This window comes from Chiloscyllium punctatum, chromosome 3, assembly GCF_047496795.1.
Source record: "Chiloscyllium punctatum isolate Juve2018m chromosome 3, sChiPun1.3, whole genome shotgun sequence".
NCBI classification, from domain to species: Eukaryota; Metazoa; Chordata; class Chondrichthyes; order Orectolobiformes; family Hemiscylliidae; genus Chiloscyllium; species Chiloscyllium punctatum.
The window spans coordinates 73,414,906-73,440,272 of record NC_092741.1 but is presented as its reverse complement, the minus strand read 5'-3'; positions in this window follow the sequence as shown (position 1 = coordinate 73,440,272).

The window sequence follows — 25,367 nt, the reverse complement described above, 5'->3', positions numbered from 1 at the left end:
AAAATTCATTCATTTTGGTTTGTTGAATAAACTGGCTTCTATCGCCCTTGCTGCACTTATTCCTTTACATGTAAAGATGGAAGCTGTGTTATGTCATGTACCATTTGCCTGTTTGGTTTCTTTCAAGGGAGATGGGGAGAGACAATCAGTAGATCCCTTGACAACTGCTGTAGTCAGACCATCTTGGGAATCACAAATGCCCCTTTCTAAAATATATAGCACTCCCCTCTAAAGGAGGCTGAAGGTATTTCTTGGGCTGCTCTTTACACTGTTTATGTTGTTATCCAAATTGTGTCCCAGTAATATCCTCTTTTACATAGTAATAGAAACTTTAAGTAAGTGTAAAGGCAGCTGATGTACAAATCTGACAATTTGACACATCTGACAATGTAACATTCTTCGTCAATAAACACTGAGATAATACATGTCGCTTTATTTGCAGAGAAAATATTCCTAGCTCTTCTGAGAAAATTTAAATGCGCTTGTTTCTTTACAAGTTATGACACCATTAAGATCCAGGATGTGCCCTGAATTTCCCTGGACTCCAAGGATGCAGTCAAAAGTACATCCACGTGGCAAGTCCTTTTGTTAAATTAGGCCTGAGAGCAAGTTCCGGAGCTCAGCTCCTAATCCCAGTGGAATGTACAACTGCTGATCTCTGTACTAATTGCATCGATAGACATTTCCAGAAAAGTAAACCATTTAGCATTCTAAGATCATTAACAACTGCAGTTTCAAATAGAACTATAGAAAGTGATGAATCTCCTGTTCCATCAACAACACATCCAAGATATAACAATAAAAGTTGAACTTACTGTTTACTCAGGCTATAGTACTCAAATATTATTCACTCAACTACAGATGCAAAACATTGAATTGTTTTCTCAATTATCAGTGATATTCTCTCTGGTGTGTTAAGTTATCTCATGTTTTAAACAATCAATAAATTGCTCCTTTAAGCTTCCTAAGTCAATAATGCAAAACAGGTCATTTTGATTTAAATATCTCGATTGTCGGACCTCACATACAGATTACATTGGGAAGGCGTTTTCAATGAAATTACTTAATCACAGTTATTGATTGTGATTTGTGCAACCTGCAGAAATTGATAATCTACTCAATATTACTTATGTTTTCTTTGTGTACACTCTACCTACAATCTAACCACTCGCAAATCCACCATCTGTGCAGAAATAGCACTATTTCTATCAGATTGATTTCCTGCTTTGCTTACCTTTATCCGAAGTTGCCTCCTGAGGAATAGTGATCGGAAATCATGTTACCCACTTCCAACAAAAATAGCTCACAGACTAGAGTTAATTAGAGAGCAACTCTTTCAACATTTAACCTGGAGTTGAGGCAACAGTTAAATCTATAGTAACTCATTTATAATAATAAACTGGAGGTTAATTTAAAAGTGCCATGCAATAAGTTGCTCTACATAGGTTCAAAGAAGTGGTGGAATATTGCATGTTTAATTGGCTACTAGATATTAAGCAACAGGGAGTCATGTTGAGTAGGTGTTTTTCTAACTGTTGGCAGTAGAGTCCCTTGTGATCGATATTGGGATCGTTGTGTTATGTTATATATCTTGGAGGTGCCAGAAGACTGGACAATTGCAAATATCATAGCCTTATTCAAAAAAAGTTGTATGGATAATTCCAGTAATTTCAGACTAGTTAGTTTAGCATTGGTGGTGGGGAAACTTCAAGAAACAATTATTCAGGTCAAAATTTGTAATCACATAGAAAAAGATAGATCGATTAAGAAGAGTCGGTACAGACTTCTAATGGGGAAATCATGTTTAACTAATTTGCTGGAGTTTTTGAAGAGGTACGAGAAATAGCTGAGGAGGGCAAATTCTGTTAATGTAGTGTACATGGATTTCCAGAAGGCATCGGATATAGTGCCACACAACAGACTCATGTGGAAACTTATACGCCATGGTATAAAAGGGTCAGTAGAAACTTAGATGCAAAATTGGCTTGGTTGTAGGAGACAGAGTAATGGTCAATGGCATTCCTTTTGGGCTGGAAGAGAGAGTTTGTAGTTGAGTTCCTCAGGGGTCATTTTTGGGATCCTTGCTTTTGCTGACATATATTAATGATCTGGATCTTGGTGTCAGGGCCAATTTCAAGCTTTACACATGACATTAAACTTGGAAAAATTATACACTGTGAGGAACAAAGTGCGAAACTCCAAAAAGACATTGACAAGTTAGTGGAGTTGGTGGACAGTTGGCAGAAGCATTCCAATGCAAAACAAAAGTGTGAGGTGATGTACTTTAATAGGGAGAACATTGAAAGACAATATAGAAGAAAGGATGGAATTCCAAAGTGGGTTGCAGGAGCAGAGGGACTTGTGCATATATGTACACAGATCATTAAATTTGGAAGGACAGGCGGAGAGCAGTTAACAAAGCATAGAATGCTCTTGGCTTTATTAAGAAGGGCATAGAATAAAAGAGTAAGGAGATGATCATGAAATTGTGCAAGACACTTGCTAAACCACAGTACAAGTACTATGCACAGTTGTGGTCATCACATTATAAGAAAGCAGTGAGCCTATTGGAGAGAATGAAGGAGCAATTTACAAGAATGCGTCCAGGGATGAGAAACTTCAGTTATGAAGGTAGATTGAAGATATTTGGACCATTGTCCTTAGAGAGAAGGAGCTGAGACAACATTTGATAGAGGTTTTCAAAATCATGTGTGGGCTGGACAGAATAGAAAGGAAGAAATCAAAACAGAAATTGCTGGAAAAACTCAACAAGGCTGGAGACATCTATGGAGAGAAAGCAAAGTTAACATTTCAGGTCCACAGACCTGTTGAGATTTTCCAACAATTTTTGACCTTTGCTGATTTTCAGCATCTGCAGTTCCTTATTGTATAAGACAGGAAGAAGCTGATCCTATTCATAAATACAAAGAAGGAGTGGGTATAGATTTAAAGTGATGAGCAAGCAAAGCAAAGGGGATGTGAGAAAAAACATTTTCACACTGTGAATAGTGCATAGAATGTTTTGGTTGGAAATGAGGTGGAGGGCCATTTAATTGAGGCATTCAGAAGGACAATGGATGATTATTTGGATTATATGGGGTGAAAAACAAGAGATTGGCACTAGGTAATAGCACTGGTGGAGACATGACGAATTGAATGGCCTCCCCATGCACTATAACAATTGGATGATTTTGTGATACAAGTTTGTGCATGATACAAAGTTCAGAAATGTAGGAAATCATTAGCAGAACAAGAGAAGACTTTAAAAGAACATAATGAAGCAATAAGGTGGACAGACACGTGATAGAGACAGCTAATTTGGGAAATGTAATGAAGAGGCAATACAATTTAAATGGTGCTATTTTGAGGAAGCTGTAAGTGCAGAGAAACCTCAAATTCATTAATCGTTCCAGGTAGAACAAGTTGATAAATCAGTTAAAGTAGATCAGACACTTGGCTTTGTCATCATTCCTCCAGGCAGTGGTGACAAAATGAGCTGAATGTCTTTGATTTTCCAGCAACTCTCATTGGGAAGACTTTTGCTTCTGGTGATCTTGGTCATTCAGAAGAGTAAAAGTTGAGTATTTGAAGGATACTTGATTGAGTCAGAGCTGGCAGAGATTTTCTACCAGTGCTGTAACTGGTGAATGCAACCTGTGTAAGTTTGACATATTGCTGGCCATTTAAAAATAGTTTTATTACATTCCTTCATAAAGGAATTTGATGGACTGAGGGAATAACCATTTTCAGGCTAAATTTCTACTTGGCTGGGTTACTGATGAATAATGAGCAACTATTCCCAGCTCGGCAAACAGAACTACAACAACGAGCACCTTAGCTACAAATCTTCTCCCAAACTTTGAAAAGAAGAAGTTGCTGGAAAGGCTCAGCAGGTCTGGCAGTATCTGAGTTAACATTTTGGGTCGAAATATAGACCGGTGAGCCTGACCTCTGTGGTGGTCAAGTTGTTGGAGGGAATCCTGAGGGACACGTTGTACATGTATTTGGAAAGGCAAGGACTGACTTTGTGAATGGGAAATCATGTCTCACAAACTTGATTGAATTTTTTGAAGAAGTAACAAAGAAGATTGATGAGGGCAGAACAGTAGATGTGATCTCTAAGGACTTCAGTAAGGCATTCGACAAGGTTCCCCATGGGAGACTGATTAGCAAGGTTAGATCTCATGGAATACAGGGAGAACTAGCCATTTGGATACAGAACTGGCTCAAAGGTAGAAGACAGAGGGTGGTGGTGGAATGTTGTTTTTCAGACTGGAGGCCTGTGATCAGTGGAGTGCCACAAGGATCGATGCTGGGTCCTCTACTTTTTGTCATTTATATAAATGATTTGGATGCGAGCATAAGAGGTACAGTTAGTAAGTTTGCAGATGACACCAAAATTGGAAGTGTAGCGGACAGCGAAGAGGGTTACTTCAGATTACAACAGGATCTTGACCAGATGGGCCAATGGGCTGAGAAGTGGCAGATGAAGTTTAATTCAAATAAATGTCAGGTGCTACATTTTGGGAAAGCAAATCTTAGCAGGACTTATACACTTATGGTAAGGTCCTAGGGAGTGTTGCTGAACAAAGAGACCTTGGAGTGCAGGTTCATAGCTCCTTGAAAGTAAAGTCGCAGGTAGATAAGAAAGTGAGGAAGGCATTTGGTATGCTTTCCTTCATTGGTCAGAGTATTGAGTACAGGAGTTGGGAGGTCATGTTGCGGCTGCACAGGACATTGGTTAGGCCACTGTTAGAATATTGCGTGCAATTCTGGTCTCCTTCCTATCAGAAAGATGTTGTGAAACTTGAAAGGGTTCAGAAAAGATTTACAAGGATGTTGCCAGGGTTGGAGGATCTGAGCTACAGGAAGAGGCTGAACAGGCTGGGGCTGTTTTCCCTGGAGTGTCAGAGGCTGAGGGGTGACCTTATAGAGGTTTACAAAATTATGAAGGGGTTTACAAAATTATATAGGATAAATAGACAAAGTCTTTTCCCTGAGATCGGGGAGTCCAGAACTAGAGGGCATAGGTTTAGGGTGAGAGGGGAAAGATATAAAGAGACCTAAGGGGCAACTTTTTCACGCAGAGGGTGGTACGTGTATGGAATGAGCTGCCAGAGGATGTGGTGGAGGCTGGTACAATTGCAACATTTAAGAGGCATTTGGATGGGTATATGAATAGGAAGGGTTTGGAGGGATATGGGCCAGGTGCTGGCAGGTGGGACTAGATTGTGTTGGGATATCTGGTCGGTATGGACGGGTTGGACCGAAGGGTCTGTTTCCATGTTGTACATCTCTATGACTCTATGACTCTATGAGTGACCCTGCTTGAAGGAGAAAAGAACAGTTGGATAGACAAAGGTGTTGATAACAATCTGGCTCGGAGATTGAGTAGCTACTCATGTGGACTGTTAGTGGTTAACAATGGGTTGTGTGTAATAGCAGACTATGAAATAACAAGGCTTAATGTGTGGGAGTAAGGGTAAGGACATGGGAATGCTTGAGCCCTGAAGTTATTGAGTTCGATATTGAGTCAAGAAAGCTGCAGGGTCCCCAAGCGGAAAACACGGTGCTGTTCTTCCAGCTTGTGCTGCGCTGTTGTTGACTCAGGAACATGGTGGTGTGCTAAAGTGACAAGCAACTAGGTTAACTATTCACCCTCCTAGCCAGATCGTTAGCCATTCCTTTGTCTGTCCACTGTACTTCTCTCTCTTTGGGGTGTAACTCCACCTGTCCTTTACGCCTTACCTCCTCCCCAATCCTGTCTTCTGTATATAAACTGACAGTTTCCGAGCTACAAAAACAGGAATTGCTGGAAAAGTTCCGAAGGTCTGGCAGCATCCATGGAAAGAAAATAAAGTTGACATTTTGGGATGAGTGACCCTTCCTCAGAACCCAGAAATCTTCGAAGAAAGGGTCATTTGACCTGAAATGTTAGCTCTGATTTCTCACCCCAGGTGCTGCCAGACATGCTGAGCTTTTGCAGCCATTTCTGTTGTTGTTTCTGATTTACAGCATTTGCAGTTTTTTCGGTTTTTACATGGTATCCTAGAACCTTAAATAATGGTCAGAGAGGAACTCTTTTAAAGTTTTGTCCAAATTGGCTAGAATATTTGTTTTTTTTGTAAATTCATTTGCTTTATCCAGGCAATTGCATAAATATGGTCAATGATGTTCGGTAGTTGTACTGTGTTCTTCCAGCCTCCTGCTTGTCTATTTTGGATTCCAGCATCAGCAGTTTCTTTGTCTATATGTTTAGATGAGGCAGACTTTATAGTGAAACTGCTGTCTTCTATTGCTTTTTTCTATTTTAGTAAAGGATTAGCATGTGGTTTCAGCCATTGTTTGAACAAAGTGAAGAAAAAGTATCTATTTGTGACAAGTGACTCAATTGCCATTCTACTCAGTGAATCAAAGCTTTCCAGAAGTAATCCTTCTCATGCCAGTAATATTTGGGAGGGTTGGAAGTTTTCTGAAACTTTAGGAGGCAAGTGCATGGCAAATTGGGAGCAAAGTGTTTCAGGCTGACTTGCCGATGTGTTATACGAGGAGGCAGAGGCAATCTGATGTTGAGAATGCACACAGCAGTAAGCTGAAAACAACTGCATCTCCTGATGAGACAATCACCAGCACTTTTTGAAGGATACCATGCAGGATTATTGAATTTTTCCAAAGGCACATACAGTATCTGTAGCTCACAGCATGATGGTTAGAAGTAATGAAAATGTTAAATGCTGAAAACAGCAAACATAATAGTCATGCTCTGGTGGATACTTGACTGACAATGGATTCTCATAGAGACTGCTGACATTGTGAGATGTTGGAGTGAAAATGTATCTTTCAGTACCTTCAGTCTCCTCACACACTCATAATATTGCACCTTCTTGAGTACCATTCACTTTTGCAGCACTCTCACTGTAGCCAAAGACTGCAGGCTATCCTTTGCATTGAGAATGATACTTCACCCTCATGCCTTCTCAGTACACCCATTATCTACAATTGGGTTTTGGTCCCAAAACTGAGTTCTTCATTGGACTGCGTGCCACTCCACCTAGAAAAAGACACAGAAATCAAGCCATTTCCCCTTTAAAAGCTGAGATATAACACTCAACTCCTGTTCCTCATCTGCTCGTATATTATTTTGCTGCTTCACTCAGCAGTGAGATAATGAGGACTGGAGATGCTGGAGAGTCAGAGTCAATAAAGTGTGACGCTGCAAAAAGCACAGCAGGTCAGGCAGCATCCAAGGAGCAGGAGAGTTAACATTTCAAACAGGACCCTTTGTCAGGACTGGGGAGGAGGGAGGAGGATGAGGACTGTGGCTGGGGGGAACGATAGGTGAGATGGCAATAGGTGGATGTAGGTAGGAGGTGATTGTGATAGTCAGTGGGAAGGATGGAATGGATAGATGGGAAAGAGGATGGACAGGTAGGTCAGGTCGAGAGGATGGAGCTGAGTTGGAGGGTTGGATCTGGCATGGGGTTGGGATGGGGGAAGGAGTGAATTGGAAACTGATGAATTCAACATTGAGGCTGTAGGCTGTGGACTCCTAAGGAGGAAGATGAGGTGTTCTTCCTCCAGTTTGCATGTGACTTTATTTAGGCAGTGGAGGTGGTCCAGAATGGATATGTCTTTGGAGGAGTGGGAGGGGGAATTGAAATGGATGGCCATAGGAAAATGGGGCTGGTTGGTGCATATGGATCAGGGATGTTCCCTGAACCATTCCACAATTTTGCATCATCTCTGGGACCATCCTCAACCTCATCACCTCAAGTGATCTCCTATCCACAGTGTCCAACCTCATAGTTGCCCAACCCCACACTGCCTGATTCTATCTCTTACCCAAAATCCACAAACCTGACTGCCCTGGGTTGACCACTTACCAAGCAATCTATGTAGGTTTTCTGTGGCAATCATTTGCCAGGATTGCACATACATCTTGTAGAAGTGTTTACATAGCAGAGTATGAAAATGGTAGCAATGTTGGCTAACCATTTCCACTTTCCTATCCAACAATAATCATAGTCATTTTAAACAGCAATTGCATTTGCATTGCCATTAGAAGGGTACTTGTAAATCTTAGATCACAGAGCATTTTGTCTATGGGGTCTAAGCTTGTCATTGCTATTTCCTGATCAGACTGTTTCTGCTTCAAGGACTGGCATATCGCAAGTCAAGTGGTCACTACAAAACATCTCTGAACTCAATTTAGATTTAGATTTAAATTTAGATTTAGCCTTTATTGTCACGTATGCTGAAATACATAAGTACAGGATTACAGTGAAAAGTTTTCAATGTCACCACACCTGGCATCATGTTAGGTACAATTACCCAGGTACAAAAATCTAAGAACACGGTAGGAAGAAATAAGGAGCAATGGATGTAGGTTTGCTCACGGAGCTGGAAGATTTGATTTCAGAACTTCAACCTGAGCTACAAATCTTTTCAAAAATTGCTAAATAAGGAATAAATTTAAAACCTAAACCTTATAGTCACTCTTAGTATAGTTTAAAAAAAAGAGTTAGAAGTTAAACACTACAGCCTTCATAATATTAAGTTGAAAACTAAAGCTAAAGGTTCAGCCATTGCAGTCTTTCTTAACTGCTTAGCTATGCTGGGACAGTACTTCCTACAAGGACTTTATCTCTTCTGCTTGGTCATGCTTTCCTTACGCTGCCTCAATCTCCTCTGCTCTCGTCTTGCTGCAGATGTCAGGGGAAGCTCCATTGCCACATTGGGCTTGCTCCAATGATATCAGACCACCAAGGACCCAATCCAGGCTTTCAGTCACTGCCACACACTCGACCGGCAAAGCCTGGATCCAGTCACTGAGCCTCAAGCTCACCATCAGACCAGCTGCCAGGCATTGAGAATTCACTGTGAATCATGGGTCAGACCTCCAGCTAACAACTCACTCCAGACAACGAGCTGATTGCCAATTTCAATGAACCTAATCCTGCTACTGCCACTACCTAACTCCAGAAACTTAGTTCATAGAAAAAAAGGCCTTAAAATACTAAAACTAAAGAAACCGAGAAGAGAAGAAAAAAGGAAGACAAAAAGCAAATGGTGTGGACAAACCTACTCCACTGCTACCTTGTATCGAGACTAATTGGATTCAACAGCACTGTTAAACATCCTTTATTTTCATGAATTCTTGAATAATATCAATCAATGCTTTAATGGAAGATTTCTATTTCTCACATCAGTCACTAAACACAAATTTAGTGACAAGTTGAATGACAATTGTATCCATAGAAGGAAATGCATTAGGATGGAATCTAATTTAGAATTAGAATCATAAAATCAGCTGAAACAATTTTCAGTTTCAGTCAATTCAAAACTCCAATTAACTTTCAACCTATAAGATAACAATTTCAATGTAACACATTCAATAATGATCATTAACATGAGAGTAGATGATGACAGGGGAAGTGTAACTGTTAAGGTTGAATGGCAGTTAGATTAGATCCCATAAGCCAGAAATGGAGACAAAAGATACATTGCTCTTGTCAGACTCAAGTAACAGCATTGACTAAATCCAGAGCTAATTGGGACACTATAAAGATTTACTCACATCTGAGATCTGTTTATATCAGAACAAATTACTTTCGTCTGCATTTGACAATTTTAAACTTAGTCAAAAACCAGCAATAAAAATGTTGTTAACTTAGACGGTGAAGTGAAAGGTGAGACTGTGGCTGGTGCCTGTTATCTGAACTGTCAACCACTGCAGGCGAAAACTAGAATTCAGCTTTCACTTACAGGCAGCTCCACGGATTGGAAAGTGCTTGTATAGAATTTCCATTTATCTCAAACCAACCTCTCAAAACTGTGATGAATGTGAAAAAGACATTATCACTTCTTCACCTGATACCCTGGCTGCCAGAAGATAGACGTTTATCTCCAACACATCCCACACAGGGTGACTAGTCATCAGCAGACACAATGGCTGAAATAAGCAGATGTTTCTTCAAGTTAAGACCATTTTTACAAATCAATCCTGGGGATGGTCAGAAAGTTTTGTATGCCTGTCTTTAAAGTTACAGTCCACCCTCATGCTTTCATAGTAGTCACATTATGGGAAAACTCAGAGTAATAGAAGTTATATTACTAATAATAGCATCCATTGACTAGAGTGTAGAAGGAGGCCATTTGGCCCATTGTGTCTGTACCAGCAAACTGAGTAAGCAATGCAGTTTCATTCCTCTTCCTTCTCCACATAACCTAACCATGTAATATATTCTTCCTTTTCAGATAACAGTCTAATTATCCTCTGAAAGCTTTGCTTGAACCCACCTCCATCATATATTAAGAAAGCACATTCCAGATACTACATAATTAAGGTCTTTCTCTTGGCTCCATTGTTTTTTTTCCCAATTAACTTAAATCTGTGCTCTCTCATTCTCAATCCTGTCACAAGTAGAAACAGTTTCCCCATACCTGTGCTCCTATTAATAAAGTCAGATATTACATGCTTTATTAACCACTCTCTCAACCTCTCCTGCCAACATCAATGATTTATGCACATATACACCCAGTTCCCTCAATTGCTGTGCCCTGTGTAAAACTGTCTTTTCATTTGCTTCCTACCAACTTCCAATCCAAGATGGTGGCAAAATAGAACACTTCAGTTGGAAGCTCGTCCACTTCCTTTGCTTCTCTTTTTTGTCCTCTTTGTGCCTTTTTCATTTCTTCCCTCCTGGCTCCGATGACTTTCACCTCAGTATAGACATGATGAGGAGCCTAGTGTAGCGGCCTTCTGTGGCGGCTTCATGGCATAGCGTGGTACCGCACACCCCCCCCCCACCCAAAATGGTGTTCTTTCGGCCTGGCGTGGCAGTCTTCTGGCATGACATGGCAGTATCTCAACCTGGAATGCCCTCAGCGTGGACCCCCAGTCTTCATCAGATTCCACAGTGACCTCCCAGCCTCAGAAACCTCAAGATGAAGCCCAGTGTGGTCTGGAACCAAGGTCCAGTGTGAACTGGAGGCTAGGGACCAACGTTGTCTGGGTTGGAAGACTGTTATAGAGTCATAGAGTCATAGAGATGTACAGAAACAGACCCTTTGGTCCAACCCGTCCATGCCATTCAGATATCCCAACCCAATCTAGTCCCACCTGCCAGCACCCTGCCCATATGCCTCCAAACCCTTCCTATTCATATGCCCATCCAAATGCCTCTTAAATGTTGCAATTGTACCAGCCTCCACCACATCCTCTGGCAGCTCATTCCATACATGTACCACCCTCTGCGTGAAAAGGTTGCCCCTTAGGTCTCTTTTATATCTTTCCCCTCTCACCCTAAACCTATGCCCTCTAGTTCTGGACTCCCCTACCCCAGGGAAAAGACTTTGTCTATTTTCTCTATTCATGTCCCTCATGATTTTTACTCGAAAAACTGAAGGCTGGCTGTGACTGTGAATGTATGCAGCAGTCAGAAGCCTGTGGAGACGCTGTGTAACCCACGCAGGAGGCAGTCACGTGACATTCCGTTTCGCGCTTGGAAGAGTGCGAGGCGGTCACGTGACATTCCGTTTCGCGCTCGGAAGAGTGTGAGGCGGTCACGTGACTTTCCGTTTCGCGCTCGGAAGAGTGTGAGGCGGTCACGTGACGTTGTGTTTCGCGCCCCGGAAGCGGGCCGAGGAGGTCACGTGATGCTCCGTTTCATGGGCAAAAGAAGCTCACGTGAGTTCAGATATCCGGGAATGCGAGGAGGCGGGGAATGGAGTCAGAGCAACAGCCAATGAGATGATAATTCTACCTCACTATTTGTATGACGTTTTTTATTGTATAAAAGACTGGGGCAGAGATAGAACGAGGTCTTACTTTTTGAACTGGCACATGTGGTAGTTTGTCAGGGAAAAAGGGTTTAGACCCAGAGCTCTGATTGCTTTATCCACTTACTGTTTAAAATAACTTAAGAGTGTGAGACTGAATATCTTCTCCTATTGCTTCATTTAAAAGAACATGCAGGACTGGGCTCACACATAGAAGAAAGTAAATTGGTAGATTGAGCCAGAGTCCTACAATTTGGTGAGCCCGACACGATGAAGACGGAGAAGTGACGGAAAGAGAGAAAAATAGAAACAACAGACAACTGACGTCTGATGACAACAACAAGCGGCGCCGCATTAAAAAAAAGGTGAGCAGACGCCTGTTTATATCAAAGTTCTGCAATTGGAAATGCTAAATTGATTGTTGTCATTATACTGCAAGTGTCCTAGTAATAGTAAGTGGATAAAGTATTGATAAAGTACGTACTGGTTTAAAGTCCCATGGGGTTAGAGTCCCCATAAAAGCAACAAAGTTTGAGACATGCAGGTTTAAAGTCCCTTGGGGTTAGAGTCCCCATAAAAGCAACAAGATACGTAAGTGTGAGGAGTTTAAAGTCCATTGAGCAGGATCTCATAAAAGCAACGCTCACAAATTGTGGTGTATGATTGATGTGTTGTAAGTTTTAAGAATTATATTGGGGAAAGTACAGAGGGTGGTATAAAAGCCAGTAGTGTTTTGAAGACAGAGACGGTGGTGTTTCAGTGAGAGAATTGGGTTGGTTGCTCGGTTATATTTATACCTCAACCAACTGACTACTGGACGGGAGGATTAAAACAAAAATACATAAAATGGAAGGGGAGTTTGATAAAGAGTGCAAAGAATACGGAGGGTGTTCTTCCGATTTAAGGTTGCCCATAAAACAGCAGTGGGGTAAAGCCAGAAGTCAGTTAGTCAGTGGACTTGCAAAGAACAAACAAAAAACAATGATGGAGAAATATGATAAGATTTGGGAGGAATTACAGAAACAGGGCAAAGTCCCTAAAGATGGGGAGAGGAAGAAATTGTCACTGTTTTTGGGAAAAGCAGAAGAGCAAGCTAAACTAGAAGTAGAAGATCACATGAAGGGAAAGAAAGGGTCAATATTAGCTAGAAGAAAGTGGACAAAAGAAGGTGAGGAGAAAGAAGAGAGGAGGATTCATCTGCATAACATGACGTTAGCCTGTATGGCGGTAGAAACGTTACAAAAGAGAGTAGGTGGTACCTCTACAATAGAATTGACAAAGGAGACAGAAAAGGCAGGACCATCTGCGCCACTATATCCTAAATTGCCTGTGGTACAATCACCGCCCCCGTATCCTGTTATACAAATGCCACTTATGTATGTTCAAGAAGGGGTGTTAGATGTGCAAGAAGTAGGAACAAGAGAGTATAACGTAGTAAGACAGAGACTGGCGGAAGTTGTAGAAGAAAGTATCAGAAAAGTAGAAAAATTAACACTAGAAGTTGATCAGAGGGTTAAGGAAGCGGAGGAAGCAAATGGGGTGATAATGACGCACAGTAGAAACAAAGAACAGCCAAAACAGGGGAGATGTTTAGCAGTACAGGAGCCAGAGGCTCATTCAACACCGTATAGTGCTGGGAATGAGAAGAGGGGAAGATTACATGATTCAGGTCGTTATCGGATGACGGGTTCGCAGACAGAAGACCGAGAGATTTGAGGGAAGAACGGGATAGAGAGAAACTGGATGGGGAGGAGTCTAAAAGTAGCATAGATATTGAGGATGAAGAATCCCTGACGGATGATGATCCAAACCCCTACCCAGTCACTTTGAAAGGCTCACTCACCATGCCTTCGAACATGGCCCTTCACTGAAGCCCCGACCTGAACCAAGTTACAATCTACGTCAAAGAGACACATTACGACAACCTATAAAGTATCAGCACCAAATGCCATTGATTTACAGAGGCTCTTATCTGGGGAATGTTTATCAGCCTTTCACATATACTGATATGAACTGCATCCTGGATAAAATGCCCCTACCTATGGAGGGAGCACTGGATGACTAAATTTTCCCAATATACATTAGGCTACAAGTTAGATATGGGTGACTGGAGAGCATTGTTGGGTAAGCAATTGAGTATGTGGGAAATACAGCAGATTGAAGCGTCTGCGGGGACCACCTTATTACCTGATTCAGACCCATTTGTGCAGCATGCCACCTGTGTGGGAAGGGCAATGAGGGAGAGATTCCCGATTCCACCGGGAGCGATGCACTCACTCACCTTCACAATGAAGGAGGGTGAGGATATGCCTGCCTTTTTGGCTAGGTGTAAGGGCATGTGGACAGATACTGCGGGGAGCCATCCAGGGTCGGGTCAGCTACATACCACGTTATTTAGGAATGTTGTTACAGCAGGGATGCCTAAGAAAGTAAAAGAGGCAATGGAGAGTAATCCCGACATCCCAGGTTGTTATACAGAACAGTGGGAAAAACATTTGACACACCACATGAAGCGTTACAGGACAAAGCAGGATGAGGATAAACAGAGCAATGAGTCAGCTCAAGTGCAGTTGCTGAAGTTACAGCTCGATGAGGCTAGAAGGAAGGCTAATGATACAAAGTAGGCCTCCCAAAAGACGACTAGTCAGATGGTTCAGCGACCATCGCCACAAAACAACCTCCTGAGTCTAGACCCAACACCTGATTGGATGCCACCCTACCCCCAATATGGGGGAAGGCCTATAGGTGTTCCAGGAGGAATACGTGGTAGGGGAAGGGGCCGTGGAGGATTCAGAGGTCAGCCACCCAACACCTGTTTTGAATGTGGCCAACCTGGGCATTGGAGATGAAATTGTCCCCTGTTGTGGGGACCTCAGGGAGGCCAGGGATTGATCCGAGGACAGTATGCCCACTCACGTCGGCCTCCTTTTCAACAGGCTGTTCAGCCTTACCAAATCCCAAATGCAGCTGCAGCCCCGGGGCAAGGACAGTACCCCCAAACTATGCCGGAAGGGCAATGGTACGAATATTGACGGGGCCCGAGAATCCAGGGACATATGGGGCTGGCAGACCCCTATATGCAAATGAGGGTAATGGACAAGAATCTGTCGTTTTTGGTTGACACGGGTGCAAGATTTTCTACCATCATTTGTGACATACCTCGGTCAAACATGTCATCCTCCAGCATCCAGTTAGTAGGGTTCTTGGGTAAACCAGAAAATCTGCCTTTGACATCGCCACTGATCACATCAGTGGCCGGACAGACCTTTCGCCACCAGTATATTTCATCACCTGCATGCCCCGTGAATCTGATGGGCCGTGACTTGCTGGTGAGATGTGGGGTCTCGGTTCTGTGCGGAGCAGACGGGCTGGTAGTGACCTTTCCAAATGGCTATTCCATCAACTGTTCTATGACAATGATACACTCTGGATCCCAAATGATGCTATCACCGGACACATCACCAACGGCAGAAGGACAGTGGGCAGATATATACTGGGGACTCCTAGAACCCGAAAATGGGCAGAACAACGGCATACAGTCTTTATATAACCAATGGCGACCCTGGGTTCAGATGCTGCATCCCTATGCTCCTCCTGCAGATCCCCTTCATGTTACCCTATATTATGATAGAGATGATAATGAAATTTATCAGCATGCATTCTATCAGCACCTACAAGGGACTCAATGGGAGATTTCCTCCAGTTGCATTCTGCTCGGAAAAGAAGGTGTGGCGGGTGTGGTTGAATTAACCGCAGAACAGTTGGAATGGTATGAGATGTCTGAAGAAGCTATACCTCATGTCACATTGGCCGTGCATGCTGAACATCAGGCCAAGGATCTGGGACCTATGTCCAAACGCTTGATGGTGGTGACAGACTGGATGTGGACTCAAGTACCCGGTTTACAATATTCACCATCAGAGGAAGCCTACAGAATTATGTACAGGACAACTGACAAGGTACTGCTGGAACATAGGCAGATTGAAAGGTTTCACGGCAGGGAAAAAACAGACCATCCACAAGCTGCAGCAATGCTTGACATTCTACCAGATACCTTGTGGTCAGCAGGTTCAACGGACGTTGGTCACTGCAACACGTCACACCAATCACATTTGATTTAATTGACCACACTCCAATTTGGCAGAGACAATATTTACATAAATCAGAGGCTGAAGCCGGCATTGCTGACACAATTGAAGGATTGTTAGCAGCAGGGGTGCTACAACCCTCCCGGTCACCCTGGAACATTCCTATCTTACCTGTAGAGAAGCAGAATACAGGTAAATATAGGATGGCGCATGATCTTAGATGATCAATAGTGTTGTCTCTACTCCAACAGTTCCAGTTTCAAACCCATACACTGCGATGTCTGTGCTGACCCCTGACCATAAGTGGTTCTTGTGCACTGATCTGGCCAACGTGTTCTTCTGTTTGCCCCTAGCTGATCAGTTGAGGGACATTTTTTCGTTTACATACAAAGGCCAACAATTATGTTATACAAGGGTCCCTCAAGGGTTTATTTTGTCACCTGAGGTGTTTAATCAGGCACAGAAACAGCAGCTCAAGGATCTGACGCTCCCAAAGGGGGTGGTATTGATCCAGTATGTGGATGGCATTCTTTTGGCGGCACCCGACCATGTTTCTTGTTTGGAAGCCACAAAGTCGTTGCTGTTTCACCTGTATAGTGTCGGTTTCAAAGCTTCACGGGTTAAATTGCAATGCTGCAGACAAACGGCGTCTTTTTTGGGTAGAATTATTTCTGCTAAGGGAACAGGTGTGTCTCCGTCCCATAGATCCTCCATTCTGCATCATACCAAACCAGTCACTGTAAAAGACATGCTCTCATTTCTTGGGTTGGCAGGATACAGCAGACAACTCGTTGCATCATATGGGGAGCTCACTTTCCCTCTGAGGGCCATGGTAAATGAACAAGGCATGAGAAATTTGTCAGCCCATTTGCAGTGGACCACGGAGGCAGACAAAAGTTTCATATCTCTTAAACAGGCCCTAACGCGGGCTGCTGATTTAGCGGTCCCGGATTACAAAGAGCCATTTTTCCTCAATATTTCTGAAAAATTACACACAATAAATGGTGTTCTTTTTCAGAAAAAAGGGAGAGGCAGGCAGGTGCTGATGTATGTCAGTGTTACCCTTGACCCAGTAGAGGACAGACACCCACCATGTACAAGACATGCAGCAGCGGTAGCAAAAATTCTCCAAAAGGTAGCACATATAGTCATGGTCCATTCACTAATGGTATTGACGACACACAGTATAGTGGCCTATGTGAACTCAACAGCCTTCACAATGACGTCATTGCGGCAAACCAGGTTAGAGAAAATCCTGAATGCACCACATATAATTTTTACACATGAAGGAATCAACATGGCTGACAACATGGGAGAAGGAGAGCCACACATGTGTGAGGAAAGGGTATAGAGAGATACCAGAGTTAGGGTAGATTTACAGGCAATTCCATTAGTAGACCCAGAAGAAGTGCTGTTCACAAATGGTTTTTGTTACAGACATCCAACAGAAGGACTTAAAGTGGCCTATGCAGTGGTGCGATGGACAAGTGAGGGATTTGAGGAAGTGTTGACAGGAAAAGTGACAGGCAAAGAATCAGCCCAGTTGGCTGAACTACAGGCAATGATAGCTGCGTTAGAATGGTCAGAGGGAAAAAGAGTAAATATCTATACCGATTCTGCGTATGTGGCAGGGGCTATACAGGTAGAACTTAGTCAATGGATCAGAGCAGGATTCTTAACAGCAGCAAAAACCCCAATTAAACATGAAAAAGATATGAAAAGATTGGCGGAGGCCCTAATGAAACCTACAGAAGTGGCGGTGGTCAAGTGTCGAGGACATGACAAAACTGATACAATAGTAGCTAAGGGCAATCAGGAAGCAGACTTAGCAGCAAAAAAAGCAGCAGGATATGCACTCCAGTACATAATGATGCAAACAGAGAGAACAGTGTATGACCTGCTGCCTGCCTGCGAAGCGAATGTGTTAATAAAAGAGCAGCAGAAAGCCTCTCCTCAGGAACTGACAGTTTGGAGAGAGAGAGGGGCCACAGAGTCAGAATGGATTTGGAGGTCACCGGATGGTAGACCAGTGCTACCCCCAGGTTTGATAGCTTCCTTGCTCCAGGAAGCTCATGGGTTGACACATTGTGGAAAAACACAGATGCAGAGGTATCTGACACATTGGTGGCATCCGTTCTTGCCGGCGATGATTGAAAATTACATCAGAGAATGTAGAACGTGTACAGAAAACAATGTGAGACCAGCAGTGAAACCACATGAGGGAAAATTCCCTCTCCCAAGAATGCCAGGTCAGGAAATAGTGATTGACTACACTGACATGATAGAGAGAGTAAACGGATACCTGTACTTTTTGGTAGCAGTGGATGCATACACTGGTTGGCCAGAAGCAATACCTGCGAAAAAGGAAGAGGCAAAGACAGTGATCAAATTTTTGATAAACCAATACATTCCAATGCATGGGTTTCCAAAGAAAGTCAGGTCAGATAATGGCACACATTTCAAGAACAAAGACCTGCAAGATGTTGAAACAGCTTTAGGATTGAAACATGCGTTTGGAACAGTGTACCATCCTCAGTCACAGGGAAAAGTGGAAAGAATGAACCGGTCCATAAAAGGAAAAATAGGAAAAGTGTGTGCACAAACAAAGTTAAGCTGGGTGGATGCCCTACCTTTAGCTCTAATGTCCATTAGAAGCTCAGTAAACTCTATCACAGGGTTCACCCCGTACGAGCTAACAAGAGGGCAGCAGTTCCCAGGACCAGGAGCTGGAATACAGATGTTAGAGGGAGGAGGAGCCTCTCTGAGGTACAAACCTTACTATGACCAACCAACAGCTCTGGTGTCAGCTTTCTCCAAACAGGTTGGATTGGTAAAAGGGGGAATTACAGACTCAGACGCCATCTACCACAGACTGGGTCCTGCTGAAGGTCATCAAACGGAAGTGCTCGGAGCCGAGGTGGACAGGACCTTATAAGGTGGTGGAGAGGACATCTCATGCGGTCAGATTACAGGGGAAAAGAGAAAGCTGGTACCATTGGAGCCAGTGTGCAGCTACGGAACCACCAATGAGAACTCTAGAACAAATAAGAGCAGAAAAAGAGTAGAAGGGTCTTAAACTTTTAATGTTTGCAGGAAGAAGGTTCTGGAAAAAGGGGGGAAGAGGTTCTCAAGATTTCCAAGCAAAGTTGTGTAAAGGATATAATGTCTATCTTTGTAAGCAGCCCACATTACCTTAGGCTGTGGAGGTTGGGAGTCTTGGCTATTGTTTTATGTATAAATGTTATGCCACTGTTAATAGGAGTACTAACCACGAGGGACAAACACACAGGCAAGGGAGGAAGTTCCAGGAACAAAAGATCAACAGGACTAGAGGCGGATAAATGTTTAAGGGAGATGAGGAGCCAGGTACACATTAGACACGAGAGAAATCATGGTACAACACACCAGTTTGATTTATGCCAAGTAATTGATTGTGACCAAGATACAGGGAGCTGGAGGGACTATGATGTATATCTTTGCTTCTATGCCATTTACGATGACCCATGCCTGTCGTGGGATAATGTATTAACATGGACTGGGGAGCGATGGACCCCCAAGAGGTCGTCACCTTCGGATAATAGATGGAACATTCGAGACCATGGGAGCCTGGCAAAGGGGCAACTCGATCATTCTTCAGAGCTAAAAAATCCACTTGTGTTAACCCTGACAAAATTTGACATTAATCCTAGTCCCAAAGAGGTACAGATTTACTGTGAGAGTGATGACAGAAGCTTTTACCTTGTAATAGGTGTAGATCAATCTGGAGTGGATAACATGGGATTATTGAAGGTAACCTTAGTGGACCCTCCTATGAGCCAGCCAAAACTAAAAATACAAGTATGGAGGTAGAACCAGGTTCAGGGGTTGTGATAATAGACCACAACAACCTTACGAGAAGGGATATTATTAAATTAGCTACCGGGTATGGGGATAAGAACTTAAGGCTAGACTGGATAACAGCGACAGCAACTTCAATGAATGCGAGTAATTGCGTCGCGTGTTCTTCGGCAAGGCCAACCCTATTTACTACCACAGCTCCATTGTTCCCAAATATAGACCCAATAGGATTTCATTGCATGATGGCCCTCACTATGAAGGCGGACCCTCCAAATTGTACCACATTAAGTGATATTTTCCCACCTGTAAAGAATTCCACGTTACCTCCAGTGTTTACACCAAGGGCCAACAATTACACGTGTTTCGCTCGAAGGTCTAATATAATCTTGGGAGACATGCCCGCTGACTGGTGTCAGGATACAATTAATGTAAGCGGCTGGCGGAATGCTAGCACGATGGTTTGGGCCAGAGCTGATCTTTTTTGGTACTATGGAGATAGAACACTGCATATTAGTCTACCTCCAGATTGGTCTGGAACCTGTGCAATGGTCAGGTTAGGGGTACCCTTATTTCTTTTAGGAGAACGACAACAGGGAATAAATCCATATACACGAATTTGCAGGGATTTGTTTGATGTCACATCTGGCTCAACCACTTACATAGATGCAATAGGTGTTCCCCGTGGTGTACCTGATGAATATAAATTGGCAGACCAGATAGCAGCAGGATTTGAGAATCTCCCAATTATTGGTGTTCTATTCCCAGTTACGCCAAATAAAAATGTTGACCGAATTAATTATGTACATTACAATGTACTCAGGCTAGCTAATAGAACGAGAGATGAGGTGGCAGGACTCTCTGAACAATTGGCAGCGACTTCATTGATGACAATCCAAAATAGAATGGCTTTAGATATGTTGTTAGCAGAAAAGGGGGGAGTGTGCTCTATGTTCGGGGACCAATGTTGTACGTTCATCCCCAATAATACTGCACCTGATGGCTCGGTAACCAGAGCCCTGCAAGGACTAAGAACCTTGTCTGAAGAAATACATGAACATTCCGGTATTGACAACCCTTTAGGAGGTATTTTTGACTCATGGTTTGGGAAATGGAAAGGATTAATTGCCTTTGCGTTTATGTCCCTCGGCGGTATGATTATTGTGTTAGTGTTGTGTGGATGTTGTTGTATTCCCTGTATTAGATCTTTGTTGAACAAGGTAATTATTACAGCAATTGAAGGGAAGGCTCCCCCGCCCTACCAGATGTCGCAGATGGAGACGGAAACCATGGCTCTGGCAAGAAGGGAAGACTATGCATCGGAGAGCGAATGTGATGTATAAAACTGATTGGTTGGTTGGTCTCATTTTTATGAGACCAAAAGGGGGACTTGTAAATATATGGCTTACTCAAAAAACTGAAGGCTGGCTGTGACTGTATGTATTCAGCAGTCAGAAGCCTGTGGAGACACTGTGTAACCCACGCAGGATGCGGTCACGTGACGTTCCGTTTCGTGCTCGGAAGAGTGCGAGGCGGTCACGTGACGTTGCGTTTCGCGCCCCGGAAGCGGGCCGAGGAGGTCACGTGATGCTCCGTTTCGCGGGCAAAAGAACCTCACGTGGGGTCAGACATCCGGGAATGCGAGGAGGCGGGGAATGGAGTCAGAGCAACAGCCAATGAGAAGATAATTCTACCTCACTGTTTGTATGACGTTTTTTATTGTATAAAAGACTGGGGCAGACATAGAATGAGGTCTTTCTTTTTGAACTGGCACACGTGGTAGTTTGTCAGGAAAAAAGGGTTTAGACCCAGAGCTCTGAATGCTTTATCCACTTACTGTTTAAAATAAACTAAGAGTGTGAGATTGAATATCTTCTCCTATTGCTTCATTTAAAAGAACACGCAGGACTGGGCTCACACATAGAAGAAAGTAAATTGGTAGATTGAGCCAGAGTCCTACAGGATGTACAGCATGGAAACAGACCCTTCGGTCCAACCCGTCCATGCCGACCAGATATCCCAACCCAATCTAGTCCCACCTGCCAGCACCCGGCCCATATCCCTCCGAACCCTTCCTATTCATATGTCCATCCAAATGCCTCTTAAATGTTGCAATTGTACCAGCCTCCACCACATCCTCTGGTAGCTCATTCCATACATGTACCACCCTCTGCGTGAAAAGGTTGCCCCTTAGGTCTCTTTTATATCTTTCCCCTGTCACTGTAAACCTATGCCCTCTAGTTCTGGACTCCCCTACCCCAGGGAAAAGACTTTGTCTATTTTCTCTATTCATGTCCCTCATGATTTTATAAACCTCTATAAGGTCACACCTCAGTTTCCAATGCTCCAGGGAAAACAGCCCCAGCCTATTCAGCTTCTCCCTACAGCTCAAATTCTCCAACCCTGGCAACATCATTGTAAATTTTTTCTGAACTCTTTCAAGTTTCATAACATCCTTCCGCTAGGAGGGAGACCAGAATTGCACACAATATTCCAACAATGGCCTAACCAATGTCCCGTACAGCCACAACATGACATCCCAACTCATATACTCAATACACTAACAAGAAAGGAAAGCATACCAAATGCCTTCTTCACTATGCTATCTACCTGCAACTCTACTTTCAAGGAGCTATGAACCTGCACTCCAAGGTCTCTTTGTTCAGCAACACTCCCTAGGACCTTACCATTAAGTGTATAAGTCCTGCTAAGATTTGCTTTTCCAAAATGCAGCACCTCGCATTTATCTGAATTAAACTCCATCTGCCACCTCTCAGCCCATTGGCCCATCTGGTCCAGATCCTGTTGTAATCTGAGGTAACCCTCTTCGCTGTCCACTACACCTCTAATTTTGGTGTCATCTGCAAACTTACTAACTGTACTTCGTATGCTCGCATCCAAATCATTTATGTAAATGACAAAAAGTAGAGGACCCAGAACCGATCCCTGTGGCACTCCACTGGTCACAGGCCTCCAGTCTGAAAAACAAAGCTCCACTACTACTCTCTGTCTTCTACCTTTGAGCCAGTTCTGTATCTAAATGGCTAGTTCTCCCTGTATTCCATGAGATCTGACCTTGCTAATCAGTCTCCCATGGGGAACCTTGTCGAATGTCTTACTGAACTCCTTAGAGATCACATCTACTGCTCTGCCCTCATCAATCTTCTTTGTTACTTCTTCAAAAATCTCAATCAAGTTTGTGAGACATGATTTTCCATGTACAAAGCCATGTTGATTATCCCGAATCAGTCCTTGCCTTTCCAAATACATGTATATCCTGTCCCTCAGGATTCCCTCCAACAACTTGCCCACCACCGAGGTCAGGCTCACCGGTCTATAGTTCCCTGGCTTGTCTTTACCACCCTTCTTAAACAGTGGCACCACGTTTGCCAAACTCCAGTCTTCCGGCACCTCACCTGTGACTATCGGTGATACAAATATCTCAGCAAGAAGCCCAGCAATCACTTCTCTAGTTTCCCACAGAGTTCTCGAGTACACCTGTTCAGGTCCTGGGGATTTATTCACTTTTAACCATTTCAAGATATCCAGCACTTCCTCTTCTGTAATCTGGACATTTTGCAAAATGTCACCATCTATTTCCCTACAGTCTATATCTTCCATATCCTTTTCCACAGTAAACACTGATGCAAAATATTCATTTAGTATCTCCCCCATTTTCTGTGGCTCCACACAAAGGCCGCCTTGCTGATCTTTGATGTGCCCTATTCTCTCCCTAGTTACCCTTTTGTCCTAAATATATTTGTAATAACCCTTTGGATTCTCCTTAATTCTATTTGCCAAAGCTATCTCATGTCCCCGTTTTGCCCTCCTGATTTCCCTCTTAAGTATACTCCTACTTTCTTTATACTCTTCTAAGGATTCACTCGATCTATCCTGTCTAGACCTGTTACATGCTTCCTTCTTTTTCTTAACCAAACCCTCAATTTCTTTAGTCATCCAGCATTCCCTATACCTACCAGCCTTCCCTTTCAACCTGACAGGAATATACTTTCTCTGGATTCTTGTTATCTCATTTCTGAAGGCTTCCCATTTTCCAGCCGTCCCTTTACCTGCGAACATCTTTCCCCAATCAGCTTTCAAACGTTCTTGCCTAACAACGTCAAAATTGGCCTTTTTCCAATTTAGAACTTCAACTTTTAGATCTGGTCTATCCTTTTCCATCACTATTTTAAAACGACTAGAATTATGGTCGCTGGCCCCAAAGTGCTCCCCCACTGACACCTCAGTCACCTGCCCTGCCTTATTTCCCAAGAGTAAGTCAAGTTTTGCACCTTCTCTAGTAGGTACATCCACGTACTGAATCAGAAAATTGTCTTGTACACATTTAGGAAATTCCTCTCCATCTAAACCTTTAACACTATGGCAGTCCCAGTCGATGTTTGGAAAGTTAAAATCTCCTACCATAACCACCCTATTATTCTTGCAGTTAGCTGAGATCTCCTTACAAGTTTGTTTCTCAATTTCCCTCTGACTATTGGGGGTCTATAATACAATCCCAATATGGTGATCATCCCTTTTTTATTTCTCCGTTCCACCCAAATAACTTCCCTGGATGTATTTCTGGGAAAAGCACAGCTGTAATGCTATCCCTTATCAGAAATGCCACTCCCCCTCCTCTCTTGCCTCCCCTTCTATCCTTCCTGTAGCATTTGTATCCTGGAACATTAAGCTGCCAGTCCTGCCCATCCCTGAGCCATGTTTCCGTAATTGCTGTGATATCCCCGTCCCATGTTCCTAACCATGCCCCGAGTTCATCTGCCTTCCCTGTTAGGCCCCTTGCATTGAAATAAATGCAGTTTAATTTATTAGTCCTACCTTGTTGCTGCCTGCCCTGACTGTTTGACTCACTTCTGTTCTCAGCTGTATCCGTCTCAGATCGATCTCTTTCCTCACTATCTCCCTGGGTCCACCCCCCCCCACCTTACTAGTTTAAATCCTCCCAAGCAGTTCTAGCAAATTTCCTTGCCAGTGTATTAGTCCCCTTCCAATTTAGGTGCAATTCATCCTTCTTGTACAGGTCACTTCTACACCAAAAGAGATTCCGATGATCCAAAAATGTGAATCCTTCTCCCATACACCGGCTCCTCAGCTGTGCATTCATCTGCTCTATCCTCCTATTCTTGCCCTCAGTAGCTCGTAGCACTGGGAGTAATCCAGATATTACTACCCTTGAGGACCTCCTTTTTAAATTTCTGCCTAACTCTCTGTAATGTCCTTTCAGACTCTCAACCTTTCCCCTTCCAATGTCGTTGGTTCTAATGTGGACAATGACCTCTTGCTGGCCCCTCTCCCCCGTGAGAACATTCTGCACCCTCTCTGAGACATCCTTGATCCTGGCACCAGGGAAACAACACACCATTCTGATTTTTTTCTGCTGGCTACAGAAACATCTGTCTGTACCTCGGACTACATTTCCCCTAACACAATTGATCTCTTGGAACTCAACGTACCCCTCATTGCATTAGAGCCAGTCTCAATACCAGAAACTTGGCTGTTTGTGCTACGTTCCCCTGAGAATCCATCACCCCCTACATTTTCCAAAACATAATACCTGTTTGAAATGGGTATATCCACAAGATTCCTGCTCTAGCTGCCTACCTCTCTTACTCTTCCTGGAGTTAACCATCTATGTGACTGTATCTG